At 31.0% G+C, this 15,313-nt stretch overlaps 1 protein-coding gene across 4 annotated transcripts in view; it reads left to right on the plus strand.

Annotated features, from left to right (window-relative positions):
- The first annotated feature begins 6,577 nt into the window (after nucleotides 1-6,577).
- The window catches only part of LOC149413188 (homeobox protein cut-like), a 212,117-nt gene continuing 203,381 nt past the window's right edge, over nucleotides 6,578-15,313 (plus strand). For all 4 annotated transcript variants that reach the window (XM_089645380.1, XM_089645382.1, XM_089645379.1 and 1 more), the window contains exon 1: nucleotides 6,578-7,212. The gene's annotated coding sequence lies outside the window, so the exon portion shown is untranslated. The remainder of the gene's footprint in view (nucleotides 7,213-15,313) is intronic.

Raw genomic sequence — 15,313 nt, forward strand, 5'->3', positions numbered from 1 at the left:
ACGTACTGAATTAGAAGTTGTTTTACGTATTTGAATTTTTTTAATTACATTTTTAAGCTTTAATATTTCCAATAAATTTTACATTTGTGGACATCTATGTTTTTGTTTTGTTTTATATATGTTTCTTGGTGTCAAATAATACTCCCTATTTGAGAATAACTCGCATTTAGGGAGGGAGTATCATCTTGAGTTGTATACTATTAAATAATTTCGGAAATACTACCATAAACATAGATATTCGAATTAATGCCTAACGCTAATTATTGCTAAATTAAATTTAAAATAAATAAAATTTTAAATGTATTTCTTACATATATTTTTTTCAATTGCATACCTTATATACCATACAACCAAATTGATTTGAGGTAAAGTGTGTTTTAAGTTTCTACTGAAAAAAAAAATTCCTCTCTTATATTTTTAGGGAGATTGTTAAAATATTTAATGACTGAGTATGTGTAATTGTTTGTGAGAAGAATTTAAAAAATAGTTTAAGAACAAAGCAGATCACAATATTCTTCCGCGAAGCAAGATCTTAATTTTTTTAATCCCTTAATTTAATTTCAAAACCCCTAAAGAAAGTGGCTTCCGAACAGGTAGTCAAAATGTATGCAGTTTGCTCACAGCTTCCTAGTGTCTAGTGTCTACCCTTTGGCGGGTACATTTGCATATCGGAAATGCACAACAGAAACATGCAAATCGCATTTCCCCCTCCTTCCCTGCATTCCCACGGAGGCATAGATCAATTGGTCCAGCTTTAAAGTCCTACCGATCCTAAGAAACCGGATTCGATTCCCAAACGCGATCAGAATACGATTAAATTGATATTTATTGAGATTTTATGCGATTTTCATTCGCATCTGTCGATTTTGTGTGTAATTAATGGGGTTTTTATCCTAAGATTAAATTAATTCAGAACAGGTATGGATATATGGCAGACCTGCAAAGCTTGTTCGTGAGAATAACACATTGAAATTTTCAATATTGATATTGATTTTTACTGAAGTTCAATTATTATGTTAACGAAATAATTCAAATCATAATTTGCTGCAGAGTCTCCATCTTCTATCTTCGTGTCACCTGTTCCTTTACTTCATTTTACTTAACTTAACTTCACTCTATTTTTGTAATATTTATATTTTCTGTAATACCTGCATCAACTGTAAAGCGCCCCTGAGGTGATATCTCACAAAAGCGGCGCTATACAAATTATCCAATAATAAATAAATAATTAAATACGCAGGTACGTAGGTACCTATCAATATTTAATGGTTGTAGGACCTACGGGTATTTATAATTCAAACATCGTGGTATCCGTATTAGGCGTAAAATAAATATTAATGACGGGTTGTTTCAGAGAATTTGAACAATTATTCAAATTTAAAAGTTAATTTTCAAGTTATTTGAAAGTTTTTTTCAAGTTCTGTTAAGTAACTGGTATGTAGTTATAAAATATCAGAATTTGAATAGGACATTCACAGAACTCGCAAATGAACGTTGAAATTGTATGTATTGTTCGAATTCTCTGAAACAACCCCTCCTTAGGTATTAGGTATTTACGTAGTATGCACATATACCTAATAAAATAATGTGTGTTATCGAGGATATTATTTGATTACTGTTTGTGAATTGTACTGATGAGAAGATCAGATCATCAATTACTTGATTCGTTTATCAAAATCTTCCATGTGTTTCTTTTGGTAACCGGATAAATCATCACATCTTAAAAAAGTTATATAAAGTCATGGAAAATGATGAAACAAAAATTTTATTAACTGGGTAGGTTAGGTTAGGTTAGGTTAAAAAAAATGTTTCATCGTTTATAATGACCTTATATCACTTTTTAAATGTGTGTTGAATTGTCACTGTGTTGAGTTATCATGGAACCGTTTTTTTAAGTATGTAGGTGTACCTAGATGATATTTTCTATTATTTATAGTTTTATGATTTTTATTTATAATTTTTTACACGAACTCCACACAAGAGGTCCTCAAACAAATTAATTCCCTCGGGACCTATGTCATCTTTGGGGATGATGTGTAGAGGGTATTGTTCAGAGTGTAGAGGGTATAAGGAAAGAGATTAAGTTCTGTAAAGGAAAAAGGGGTGGGTAGGAATCTGGGGTCAGTTTGTCCAGGAGTGACGTATGAATCCATCCCTCCCACTGAGGTGCAAAGCGTTAGTTGGATCGAGAGAGTCCGGCTGGAGAGCCACGCAGCATGCTGACGTCACCACCACCAAGACCTGTATAAATCTCACATTATGAATCCAAGCGGGTACAATTTTCCATATTATGAAAATAATATAACCTAGGTGTACAATGAAAACTGATAAAAATTAATAAATCTTCTGATTATTGAATTTCAGTGATTTATCAACCTTTTTAAATGCCGACTCTGGTTAATTGTTGGAAATTCATTTTTCGTATTTTTTTTAATTAACTGATAATTCTGTAATACTGGATAAGTTTATTTGGAATGCTTTGGAAAAAAATATATATAAATAATATATTAAATTATCCTGTTAAAAAGTGAGAGCATGCCAGTTTCCTAGTAAAATATTAGTCATTCAGAATATATCGAGAACACGTGTTCTTCTCCTAATACATATCTTGGCGGAATGAGACAATATCAGTATGTAATAGCGTTATAATTAAAGTAGCCTTGGTAATGTAGTTTTAGTGATTTGTCTTATATGTAGTATTGTTCTAGTTTCGATATTATTTTATGTTACTATTACATGTTTTACTTATATTGTCTCATATTCAGTTTATCGGTTTACTGTAATTTCATGCTTTCGATAGAATAAAATATTTTCGATAACTCACTAGGTATATTTTTTTCTTAAAATCCATTTTAAAGTCCAACTGGGCGTAAAAACAAATTTAAAAAAAATATATAAATATCAGTATTTGTATGAGCACGTGTTCTGCCATCCAAATAAAACATTCGTTTTTAACTGATACTGAACTAACTAAACTCTGTCAATTCATTCATTGAAGGCCTGCAGTCCCATTTTTAACAAGAAAAAAATAATTTAAATAGATTCTTAATAAAATAACAATATTTCATATCAGTAAGTTTTCTCCGTGTATCCGTGTATCTAATTGTAAAAAACGATAAATATTACCGGCTTAAGAATAACCTGACAATATATAAAAATATCTTACTTCTTTCATGTAAGCAGAAATTAGACAGCCGATGAATTAAATTCACCACGCCTGGATGAGACCCAAACGCAATGCCAACTCAGCTACTAACCGACATAGGTATTATATTGACAAACTGTTATCTACGTAAATACAATCTTTATTCTCCCACAGCATATTTTTTCACTCTCCTTCTATGCAAAGTGGCGAAGTATACTTTACTAGTTATGGAGATATACCTTTACAATATGTACTTACCTACCTACTTTTAATTTACATTAAAAAAACTGGGTAGGAACTAGGTTCCTCCTTGTGTATATTAATTTTAATTATCATAAGATGTTTGTATCGATTTATTAGCAGTTCATGTTTGGGGGGGACCCAATTTGTATTTTTAATTTATCAGATGACCCAAACTGTTGAAAACTGGTTCTTTGAATAATTAGGGGTGAAATTCAAATTTCAAATTAAGAATACGAAACCAGTTTTGTATTAGGAAGAATTCAAATACTGAAACTTACCCTTGGTATTTATTAAATGTATTGATTAACTTTGAAATTTTAATTCAAGTGTATGAACTCTAGAACTGCTAAAGTTCTCATAGAATATTTAATTTTTGATTAATTTATAGGTTGGTAATACCTGTTTTCTTATTAATGAAATATCAATTTAAATAATATTACCTATACACTTTCATCAAATCCTAAAATTAATTATGGAAGTTAGGAAGGTACAGGCAAATAATTTTTGAAAGTGACACGTTTGAATGTAGGTACACTGAGAAAAATGATCCAGTTAAAAAAGATTTCCCGATAAAATATTAGCCATTCAGAATATATCGAGAACACGTGCTCTTTTCCAAATATCATATCATAACGGCTTGCAGTCTTGTGTTTAACTACAAATAATTTGACTATATCTTTTTAATAAATTAACAGTAAGTTATTTTTGCACACGATAGTATCGTAATTTAAAAAAAAAATCGAACTATTTTGGAATAATGTATGTTAATAATGTGTATAAGAAATTATTATTATAATTATATAATTATAATAAGAGAAAATAAAACAAGAAAATCGAAGACGTTACGAAAATATAAAACTTAAATAAGTATTGCTAATTTATTAAGAATCTCTTCAAATTATTGGTAATCAGGTTAAAAACGATATTGCAGGCCCTTAACGAATTAATTAAAAGGTTTCCTGATAAACTTTTAGTAAAATACGAATTTATTATCATTTACCATTATGTTGGAACTTTGGAACACATGTTCACAAAAATCCTAATATTTTCGCATTTATTCGTTATATATTATTAAGGCATGTGCACTTATACACCTAGTGAGGTAGGTCATGTAAAACGTAAAATAAAATTATACTGAAAATTAATTATAGTAGGTACCTATTTTTCGTAAGCAAATTAAATTTGTTTTTTTATTTTATTTTTTATTATTTTTATTTCTTGCTAGAGCAATCCCAATAGTTACAAAACTCACTGTAGGATGAGAGGAACTTACGATAGGTACCTACATATGTAGGAGTTAATAAGTACAATTTTATTATTATTTCTCAAATTATAAATTTATCATACAAAACAGTATAAAAATAAAACAAGGGTGGTTAAGTAGAACAGATAAGAAAAAACAAAAAAGGAAACAAACAGCGATATACACATAAGCACAGATCCAAGGTAAGAATTTACAGTAAGGTACTTACCCACTAATACGTAGGTAAAAATAGATTATGCTCGATTAAAAATTGTGTATCGTATTATTATCGGCACTGAACTATGTAATTTTCTGCAACACTAAATTATATTAGATATTAAAAGATTCCAACATATACTATCTGTGGACTACGAATAATTTTCACCGAATTTCCTTCGGTGAAAATCAGGAAAAGCGACCAGCACTGCCATCTAGCGGGGGGAAAACTTACTAACCGCTTGGAATTATATTTTGTATGGCTCTAAGTTCTGAGGAAAATCAAACAGTTTGAATGGAAAATATTACTTCGATAAATACATTTTATGACGTATTTTTTAAGCATAATTTACCATGGTTTGTTACTTTTTGTATTCTTGATTGTTAAAAAATATATATATTGAGGTGTGTTTTGCAATAGGTAGGAATATTACCAGATTTATTTTATGTGATATAAGATAAGGATCTCAACTGGCAAGAGCCAGTGGAACTATGGTACTCCATGTGGAGATGTTTTGATGGTGAATGATTGGGAAAGTGAAATGTGGTTAGAGAAATGTTGAGAACTTAGTATTACCTGGATAATCTGTTCTGGTCAATAAATATAGCTAAAGACATTTTTAAAAATTATTGAAGTTTTGTTTTGTTTTGCATTTAATTATGATTTATTATCATTTCACAAACTTTATTCCGATAGCATCGCGCAAAATTATGTATTTATTGACGCATAAGAGTAAATTAAATTTAAAGGTATTTGTTTTTGTGTATGGGTCGTTGACCCAAATGTTTAAGGTACCATTAAGGGATGCAAATACTTTCACCTTAAAGGACAATTTTTTCTATCCATTTAATCTGTCGTCATTTTTAACCTTTATTTAGATATTGTGTCTGTATAGATATGTACTGGGTAGGTATGTGTTATCTAAATAAGATATAATTTTTAATCAGTTTCATAATGTTTTATTTTAAAATGTCCAAATACCTTTGGGCTGCGTTATGATAGACAAACACATTATTGCCAGAAATTCACCAAATAAAGTTAGGTAGGTACCTAGATAACAAAATGAACTGTGCTACAACCTACAGCCTAAAGACGTGAAGACGAATCGAGGTCTGCGCGACACCTTTCCACGCAAGAGTTCCGTGAAAAACTCCAGCGTGAGTTTAATTTCCATTCCTATGTCGCCAATACATCCGTTCTGCCGTAGCCAAGCTCCTCAGGACGTGCTGAAAGTTGGCAGGACGGGGTGGTTGGGGTGGGTGGGATGGGAGATGATTCGGGATGCTCCCCGCAGTAGATATGGTCTCTCACACATCGGCAGCAGATAGCGCATGTACCTATCGGCAATACTTCCTCCGTACTAATATCTCATCTGGTGTCTCGAATAAAATCACCCGATTGGCCTGGCCCCCACCTCCCACCCGTGCCAGCCGAGGGAGACGGCGCTACTGACGAGAGACGCCCGCGCGAGCAAGACCCACCGTTTTTAAAAGTGGAATACAAAAGAGACGGAGCGGTCCACCTTGAAAAAAAGGGACACACGCGGCGGAGAGGGACAGCCCCTCGAGAGGGAAGAGGACGCGAGAGGCGGGCTAGTTGCGGGCGTTTTCGAGGCGCGGCGCTAGTGTACGGTCCGGGGGGCGGGGCCTCCCGTATCTCGCGAGGATTGTCCTTTTTGGGGTGGAAAGAGGGGGTAACTCGGCTCGGGAATCAGTCGCGGGGTAGCCGCCGCATCGCGAGCACCGCTGCCGTGAGTTCCCAGCGTCATCCCTTAACAGCATAACACAACAACATAACACAATATCTCTTCCGTGATACTGTGCGATCGCGAGGTCATCCACCATCCTTTGCCCTCTGGTGACGGTGACATATACATTTCCATAAGACTGGACAAATCCGACACGAGTGCTAATTGCTAATTATAATCATTGTTTTATTTCATCGAGTGCAACCAACGTACATTGTGTCAAGACATCCGACTTTTGTCAATCGAGACTGTCCCAATCATCGCAACGAAAAGTTGCACTATTTTTTTTTTTTCAATTTTGTGTTTATTTTTTTTAATCCCACCGTGAGTGAACCGTTCCAAAGCAACACGATCAACATTACAAAAATCCAAACAGTGTTTTTCCGTCTTTATTTGCGAGTGACATTTGAATTTGATGAAATTGCAAATTGTGTTTGATATTTTGTTTTTTTCGATAATTATCTAAAAAGTGCAAAAGATTCTTTACTTCAACGACTTTCAGTGTTTTGTGTGGTTTAGAAAGCTATTTGTTTTCAAAAGACGTTTCGTGGGTTAAAACGTCCCCTCTTCAAGAAGGGAGAGTTTACTAACTGCCTGAAACGGTAAAGTTGTGCCAGGTTAGTTTTATCAACTTTCTTATAAGATTCACATATAGTGCATAGTAACTAGAGCAGATACATATTTTAAAAACCTGTTTATCAACTTTGTCCAAAATTTAAAAAAAAAACTTACAAATATAAAAAATTTTCTACCGTGTTTCCATAGTTCAGGAAACTGGAGGAAATGAGAGATGGGTACAGTTTATTTACATTTTTTCATTGACAAACCAATCTCAAACATTTATAATTAAATATACTCATGTTCGAATAAAAAATCTTATACATAAGCTGCTGAATTATCAATAGTATTACAGCTTCCAATGTTTCAATAAACAAAAAAATTGCAAAATCAATCGGAGAAATTTTTTTTTTAAATTCCAATTTATCATTATCAAAGTCAATTCATATGTCATTATTATGACGATTACCAGATCACTAAGATTTAATATTTAAAAAAATGGGTTAAGTATGCAGATTTTCTAGGAACGCGTAAAATCTAAAATGAAGCAAAACTGAAAAAATAGGGGATGCATACCATATGTGTGATTTCCATGTTAAAGGGTCAATTTTTTTACATCCCCTGTGCATTGATGGGGTGTCTTTAACTTATTTTATGGCAGCGTTTTCAATAAACAAACAACTCGAAATAAGGGTGCTTTTAGGACATTTTACGACGTGTAGTGTAGAAAGGATTTTATTTGTCCCTTACTTAACAATTTTTAAGTTTTTTTAGTTGGTTAGATTTTCGTTTTTTTTTCGTTCTTATTTTAAATTAATTAGAAGTATGCTTATCGAAAGTTATTCATTTGAAATCCACAAAAATAATCAGATTTTTTTAATCTTTGTATAATAAATTTAACAGTTATTTTTTTGATGTCAAGTTACAGGTAATATATTTTTTCTAATTTTTTATGCCGTTTTCAATCAAAATTGTATCACCTATTAAATTCCTGTCAATTTTTTAACGAGATTTTTTAGTTCAAAACAACGTGCATAAATTTATCATTTATTTTTTGTGATAAAATAGTCTATTGTTGGATTGAATTTAGTATGTTAGTTTTTTTTAATATTCCTAATTAAAGTTATGTTTACAAACATATATTGCTTTATATCTTTAGTTTTATTAAAGTTTTAAGTTAGTTTAGTTAGTTTCAGACTATTATAGTTAGTTAGTTTCAATAACTGTTTTTGCAAATTTATTTTGTAGTTCTTAAAATAAAATCGAGTCAAGTGTTTTGAATACGTGATGACCTTTATACTTAATACTACATTATTTATAATAGGTACTGATATTAATATTGGATATCATTAATTATACTTACTATATACTATTTTAATTAATAAAAATACAAAATGGGTTAAAAAAAATACCTACCAACTATTATCAAAGTTATTTACCGGATATCAAAATAGTAATTTCATAGTATTTTGTGTCATTATTTCAAAATAATAGGAAAATAAAATTTTGGTCAGTTTAAAATAATGAAGTCAAGGTACACTTTTTACCTAATGAAATAGATAACTTCCGTGTTACTAAAGTAATGATATATACCTTAGGAAGTTGTTAGGTACCTTACTTGCATATATATTTTAACACTTGATTAAAAAATATATTAAAATACCCGACCATTTATTTATTTTATTGCGTGTACAATATTTTTAAAAAATTTACAAAAAATTGAAATTATTATTAGCTAAAACTAAATAAGTAGGTACATATCTATTTAGGTATTAGAAATATTTACGCTTGTATGGTATTGGAAAAAAACCTACATCTCAATGCAAGAGTTCGCTAAAAATATGATTTGATGACATGCTCAATATTGCGACGGCATTCTTTAAAATCTTATTGCGAATTGTTTGTTTAATTTATAATTCCGATCGTTCATTTATCACTGTTCTTGGTGTGATTTTATCTGATACATCCTATCAAAAAAAAATTACGACATTAAAAAAAGTCATTACGAACATATTTTTGTACTTCATAATCTTCAAATAATAACAACTGGCAATTATTGTTTTCTCGTTTAAATGTCAAATGTTTATAAAAATAGTAAAATGCAACATTTTTTATCTAACGCACATCCGTTTTTAAAGGTACCTACTTATATGCAGGAAGTGGTTTAATTATTTGAATGACACAAAATCCTTGAGAGTTGAAAATCATTGCCAGTATCTAATTATTGGCCATTTGCTATAAAATTCTTGATATAGTAAAATTTTTAATCAAAAATGCACCAAATTTATTTTTACTAGGTAAAAAATATTTTAATTTTGTTTTTATATGTTTTTAAATTTTATAGCTAATAGCCAATAATTAGTAAGAACAAAAATAAATATTTTAGTTTTGTTCTTATATAATTGTTTTTGAAATTTTATAGCAAATGGCCAATAATTAGTAAGAACTAAAATAAATATTTTAGTTTTGTTCTTACATACTTAGTATTTGAAATTTTCTGTTCTGTCGTCTACACTAAGAAAAATGAGTATTGCTGATTTATTAAGAATATATTCAAATGATTGGTAATCCTTTTAAAAACTGGACTGTCTTAATATTGACGAAATGCGAAAATTTAAAGATTTTTATGAACACGTGTTCCGACATCGTGACAATACATTGGTATTTTTCCAAAGGTTTATCAGGAAACTAATTAATTAATTCGTTAAGACCATGCCATGCCCTTTTAACAGGATTATCAATAATTTGAAGAGATTCTTACTAAATTAGCAATATATTTTATCAGTAAGTTCTCTCCGTGTAATAAGAGAAATATTTTCGTCTTATGTTTAAAGGATTTGAATGTGATACATTGTAATCAAACTTATGCCTGATGAACGATTGAGGCATTCAATTCTAGTTTTTTTTCTTCCAAGAATCATTAACATTATCTGCCTATCATCTTACTATTCGTGATAATCTATTAAAACACACAATAAGAAACATCTCGTATCACATCTCTATTAAAAACAAACCAACATTATATAACCTATTATTGTAAATTAATAACTTGGTTCATATGAACTAGGCATTTAGTATTCAGTGGAGGAATTAATCATAATTTATTCGAATTACCTTTTTCACATTTCCATTTGCAATTTCTCACACGCGTATTCACATTACAGTGATAAGACGTAGTATTAATGTTTATCAAAATGCAGTAATGCGATATTAGATGGATCAATAATAATAACACATTTTATTCCATTCTTAGATGGTTGAATATACATTACAACGGGATTTTAAGAGTTAGCAATTTTCATAATGTGCCTGATTAAAACTGTGAAAAAATCGTGTAAAAAACAACAAAACAACATACCCATATACCTATTTGTGTATAGTGTATTAAAGAGTAAGTACAATATAACCGAACTTGCTTCGGTTATAACGCTTCTCCTGAAATATTGAAAAGGCTCAATTGTTGTTTTAGAAACAAGTGTATTAAATAAAGAATAAAAAATATATAAATGATCTATCTGATAAGGTTCACCACAAAGTTCTAAATTTAATAAAATATTTATACATTGGTTAGTGTAATTATTGTGAATACATTGAGCAGTGTATTTAATTATAAGCAAATTAAGCAGTATTTTCTTTCAATAAAAAAACATTAAGCAATGCGGAAATTGACATAAAACGCTGACATTAAAAATAATCGCATTATCAGACCAGTCAATAATAAATAAATAAATTCAATTTCAATGTCATTCCTTTTGCAATAAATATTTAGACAGGTTTCGATATTAAAAATGACCAAATCAGCAAATTATTAAAAATGCTTATTTTCAATACATTATTTACTTACTTGCAATGTATTCAGTAGGTACCTACATAGATTGGTATGAATTTAATCTTTTAACCAATTCAACTAATAAACAATTGAGATAAAGAAAATAGAATGACAGTTGAATCAATGGTTTGGTTCCCACATTAATACTTGAGCAATTTATAATTCAGTACTGCGAATGATCTATCATTATCATTTCGTATTTCTTTAAATGAAATTAATTATTGTTTATGATTATTATCACAGAGCACGACAAATAATAATATTGAAAGGTTTCAGATATCAGACGAGTCGTTTGTATATTAATGTATGATAAAAGGGGAGACGCGGTGTTGAAGATTACACGAAATAAGTATTACTAATTTATTAAAATAAAACTCTTCACATTATATGTTATTCTGTTAAAAACGGGATTGCAGGCCGTTTGCCGACAAACTCTTAGTAAATTGCTACCCCCTTTTTAACCGGATTTCGAATAATTTTAAAATTTTGTTAGTAAATTAGAAATATTCAATATTAGTAATTGAATAATGCTAATTATAATGAATATATGAATTTTCTCCTAAAACCACGTTTATTTTATCGAATTTACTTTTTTTAAAATTGCAATGGAAATTTGTTTCAAAATCGTAAATGATAGATATTGAATAGCTCAAAAAAAAAGTAAGTAACTCTATCTTACATTATTTGTTAGCATTGATAATATTAAGTAGATGTGTGGTAATAATCAATTCGTAAAATTAATAAATTTTACATTAGTTGCGTATGCCTAGTAATACTTCATCAATATATTTTGATGTTGTCATTATTTATACATAATATCCCCTCAAATAAGGTTAGCTAAAATTTAAAAAAAATTTAGTCAAATGACTTGTAACTACAATACTTAGTTCGGCAGGTAACTTCCTACACAGTTAAAATTGATAACGGAGGAAGGAAAATAAAAAAAAATGTTATAAACCAAACACTAAAATTAAATTTAAATATTTGTTAAAATTTTACAATTTATCTCGGGTCCATTTCGCCTGTCTCTCCCCACACGAGGCTACTTCAAACATCGAATCTGACTCTCTAATGTCTGATATCGTATTTAATCGAAACAATAACATAATTAAAATAATAGCAATAAATTCGGGACCGTGGGATTGAGATTAGGGTGACAGTCCCAGGCTCTGATAAGACGTGTCGCATATTAAATTGAAACTCCAATTTTGATTAATTAGTCGGTACTTAGAATCGAAGTAATGCGTCACATATCGCATTTTTATGTTACTATCGGCGTTGTTAGTTTTGATGGTAAAAATAACTTATATTCTGTATGAGATGTTCCTTCGGGATCTTTAAGCTTACTCCATTCGATAATAGATGGCAGTGTACATTTTGTGGAAACCAAAGAACAAATAATATCATTGTTTTAGGAATTATGTTTCAATATTATAATGATTAAAAAAAACATTAGGTAAGTTGGCACTTACAGGTAAATCATTTTGTGGTGTACCCAATGGATAAAAAAAGATTTAATTAATAATTTCGTTATTATTAGGAAGCTGAAGAATTAAAAAAAATAACATTTTTGAATTGAAGAGCGTGTCTAAATTATGGAATTGGTAAACATCGCTGCACAGACAGGTGTCTTAGGGCAATTATGGGGTAAGAGGGGACTGCGGGCGGGTGTTCCCAACTAGAACTAAAACTTTTTGAATCTTTCGATTCTACCAGTATGAACAAATATCTACATTTGTCTGTACAGTGTACCTATAGGAATTTTGCAATTCGATTCAAAGTGGAATCTAGTTTTATAATTTTTTGGTAATTAATTATTATGAGATAGTGTACCCGATGATTGCCGCGATGATGGCCAACTTCCAATAGGAAAAGAAACAGAATAATAATAATAAAAAATTAATGTGAATACTGCACAAGAGTACCAACTGCTTCCAACTGGTGGTGGTAATAAACAATAATAAAATACATTTTTATAGCGCAATATTATTTCACTTCAAGTGTCCAATTAGTCCGTGGCATCCCCAATTGGGGTATGTTTTGAGGATAAAAAGAGATTGCAAAAGAAGAAGATGATAAAGAGGAAGGTTGGGAAGTACCTACCTGGCTATTCAGATCTGGTCATCAAACATGGCTAAAGTCATTTCAAGCAGCGTTTCGATTCTAAATGGTGGTCTTTCACAGAAAGGATACTAAGAGTAGTTACCTACCTATTTGCGATTCGTCAATCAATGACTTCTTCGTTTTCTATTTTTAAAAAGGCATATTTAATTGTTTTTTAATAAAGGAAATATACACTTAGGTATCTAACAATTTTGTATTTATTATTTAATTTTGCTGGCCATTTAATATCTTTGATTCATTAATTATTATGTAAATAATTCCTTTTTGTGTTAAAATGAAAACAAAACGTCCCACTCCCTCCCACAAAGTTAACGGCTGTCAAACTTCCCGCTCAATTTAAACGTGGAACAGAACGATATTTAAATCTGGAACGTTAAAAAAAGGCCGACGAAACAAAATGGCGACAAGCGCACTTCCTGTTGGGACCAAACTCCACCAAAGAGAATATCTCCGAGATCCGGCGATGTAAGATGGTAGAAGAAGATAGAAGCGACCAGACACAAAGGGACCATTTCAAATTTGAATTCGGAATTAAAAAACGCTCATATTCGGATTTGAAACAGAACGTTCGAATTTTTTTTTTAATCTGGAAATGTAATTGGGGCGGTAATTGAGACGAGGTGCAAAAGGTTTGAATTCTAAATCCAAATTCTTTAATAGCGGTTTAAAAATGGAATGCTGACCTATTCAGCGTTTCGTTTAGACTGACTTTAGAATCGAAGATACTTTCAGTATCACCGTGGTGAAAGGTCGCAATTATAGTAAAGCGCACTTGGAATGAAATTCTTAAACAGTTTTTCAGACATCGGTTCCAATTGGGAAATTCTTATTATTATTACGTTAGAGGTATATAAATACCTACTTGTCTGAATTTTTGATACAATCAGTTCCAATTTTGAAAATGACCAAATTCAAAACAAATCAGAGTTCATTGAACCAGAGTTACAATCATTCAGATAGATAGACCTTTATTATAAAATTATTATTATTATTTAGAATTAACATTTTGCTTGAAATTAGCCGTATTTGGTGATCAGATCTGAAAATCCAAATACATTCCAACCTTCCTCTCCTCAATCTCCTTCTCTCGCCTGTGACTTATGCGTTATTCTCATTTTAAAAATATCGGTCTGTATCGGATCCGATTAAGTGCAAAAGAAAATTAGTTCTTATTTAAATATAAGCAGCTGGGTAGGTAGCATTATTTCCCCCCAGGAGTATGCATAAAAGGATGAAACTGTTACCCAGGTCTATTTTTGCACGCACTTTTGCTTCATTCACATTCATACATCGAATCATCATGCCATTTGTCTCGGGTGTCTCCGACTCCATCCATTAAATTAAAATTTTATTCTCTCTGCCTTCTCGTAAAGTTTCACTTCGCTACGTTGTATATTAACTGAAAACTGCGTTTTTTCTTCCTTTCGCCGCCCTTTTGAAAAAACGTTCTAAAATTCAAATTATGAACAACGTTCCAAACGCCCAACGGGCCGGTCCACCTATTTGAATTGGGAACAGTGTATTGGCGCCACCGGCCGAGTGACGACCGCTAATTGTTTTATAATTACTCCACGCCCAATTTATTTACTGACTTTTAAAGGTTATTTCTCTAACCGAAGATGCATGGATAACACGATTTTAAAAATGTACCTACACAAAAATATTCCTATATAAGTTCCTACTTACACGTGAAAATTAGGAACTAAGTCAGTTCCTACCTCCCTATTAAGTAGGTAGGTACCTCCTCACAAAATATTACCTATCTACTAAGTAAGTGTACTGACACACAAGATAACTACTAATTTGGTACAAACTTATAAAGGAATTCTTCTAAGTAGGCCCAACCCTTAGGTCAGCAGAGTCTTCAGCTATCGTAAGGTTGAAGGAACCAAAGTGCTCACCTGATACTAAGTTCGTTGAGTGTGCCTTCGGAGTGTTAGGACCTAAAGCCTGGATTGAACTTCCAAATGACTAAGATAAAAATAATTCAGAACTAGACTTAAAACTCACCTTTTTAGACAGTTAAACCCATGAAGTCAAAAACCTTTCAAATACACAGTACGACATTGTAAATAACTAAATGTATACAAAATGTAAACAGCTAAGAATTTGTAAGCTTTTTAAGGACATTTCATACAAATTCTCCAGTCCTGAAGGATCCTAAATTCTCCAGTCTTTAAAAATAAATATTGTTATGTCTCTGCTTT

This window comes from Hesperophylax consimilis, chromosome 22 (assembly GCF_061612785.1).
Source record: "Hesperophylax consimilis isolate HC1 chromosome 22, BYU_Hcon_1.0, whole genome shotgun sequence".
NCBI lineage: Eukaryota > Metazoa > Arthropoda > Insecta > Trichoptera > Limnephilidae > Hesperophylax > Hesperophylax consimilis.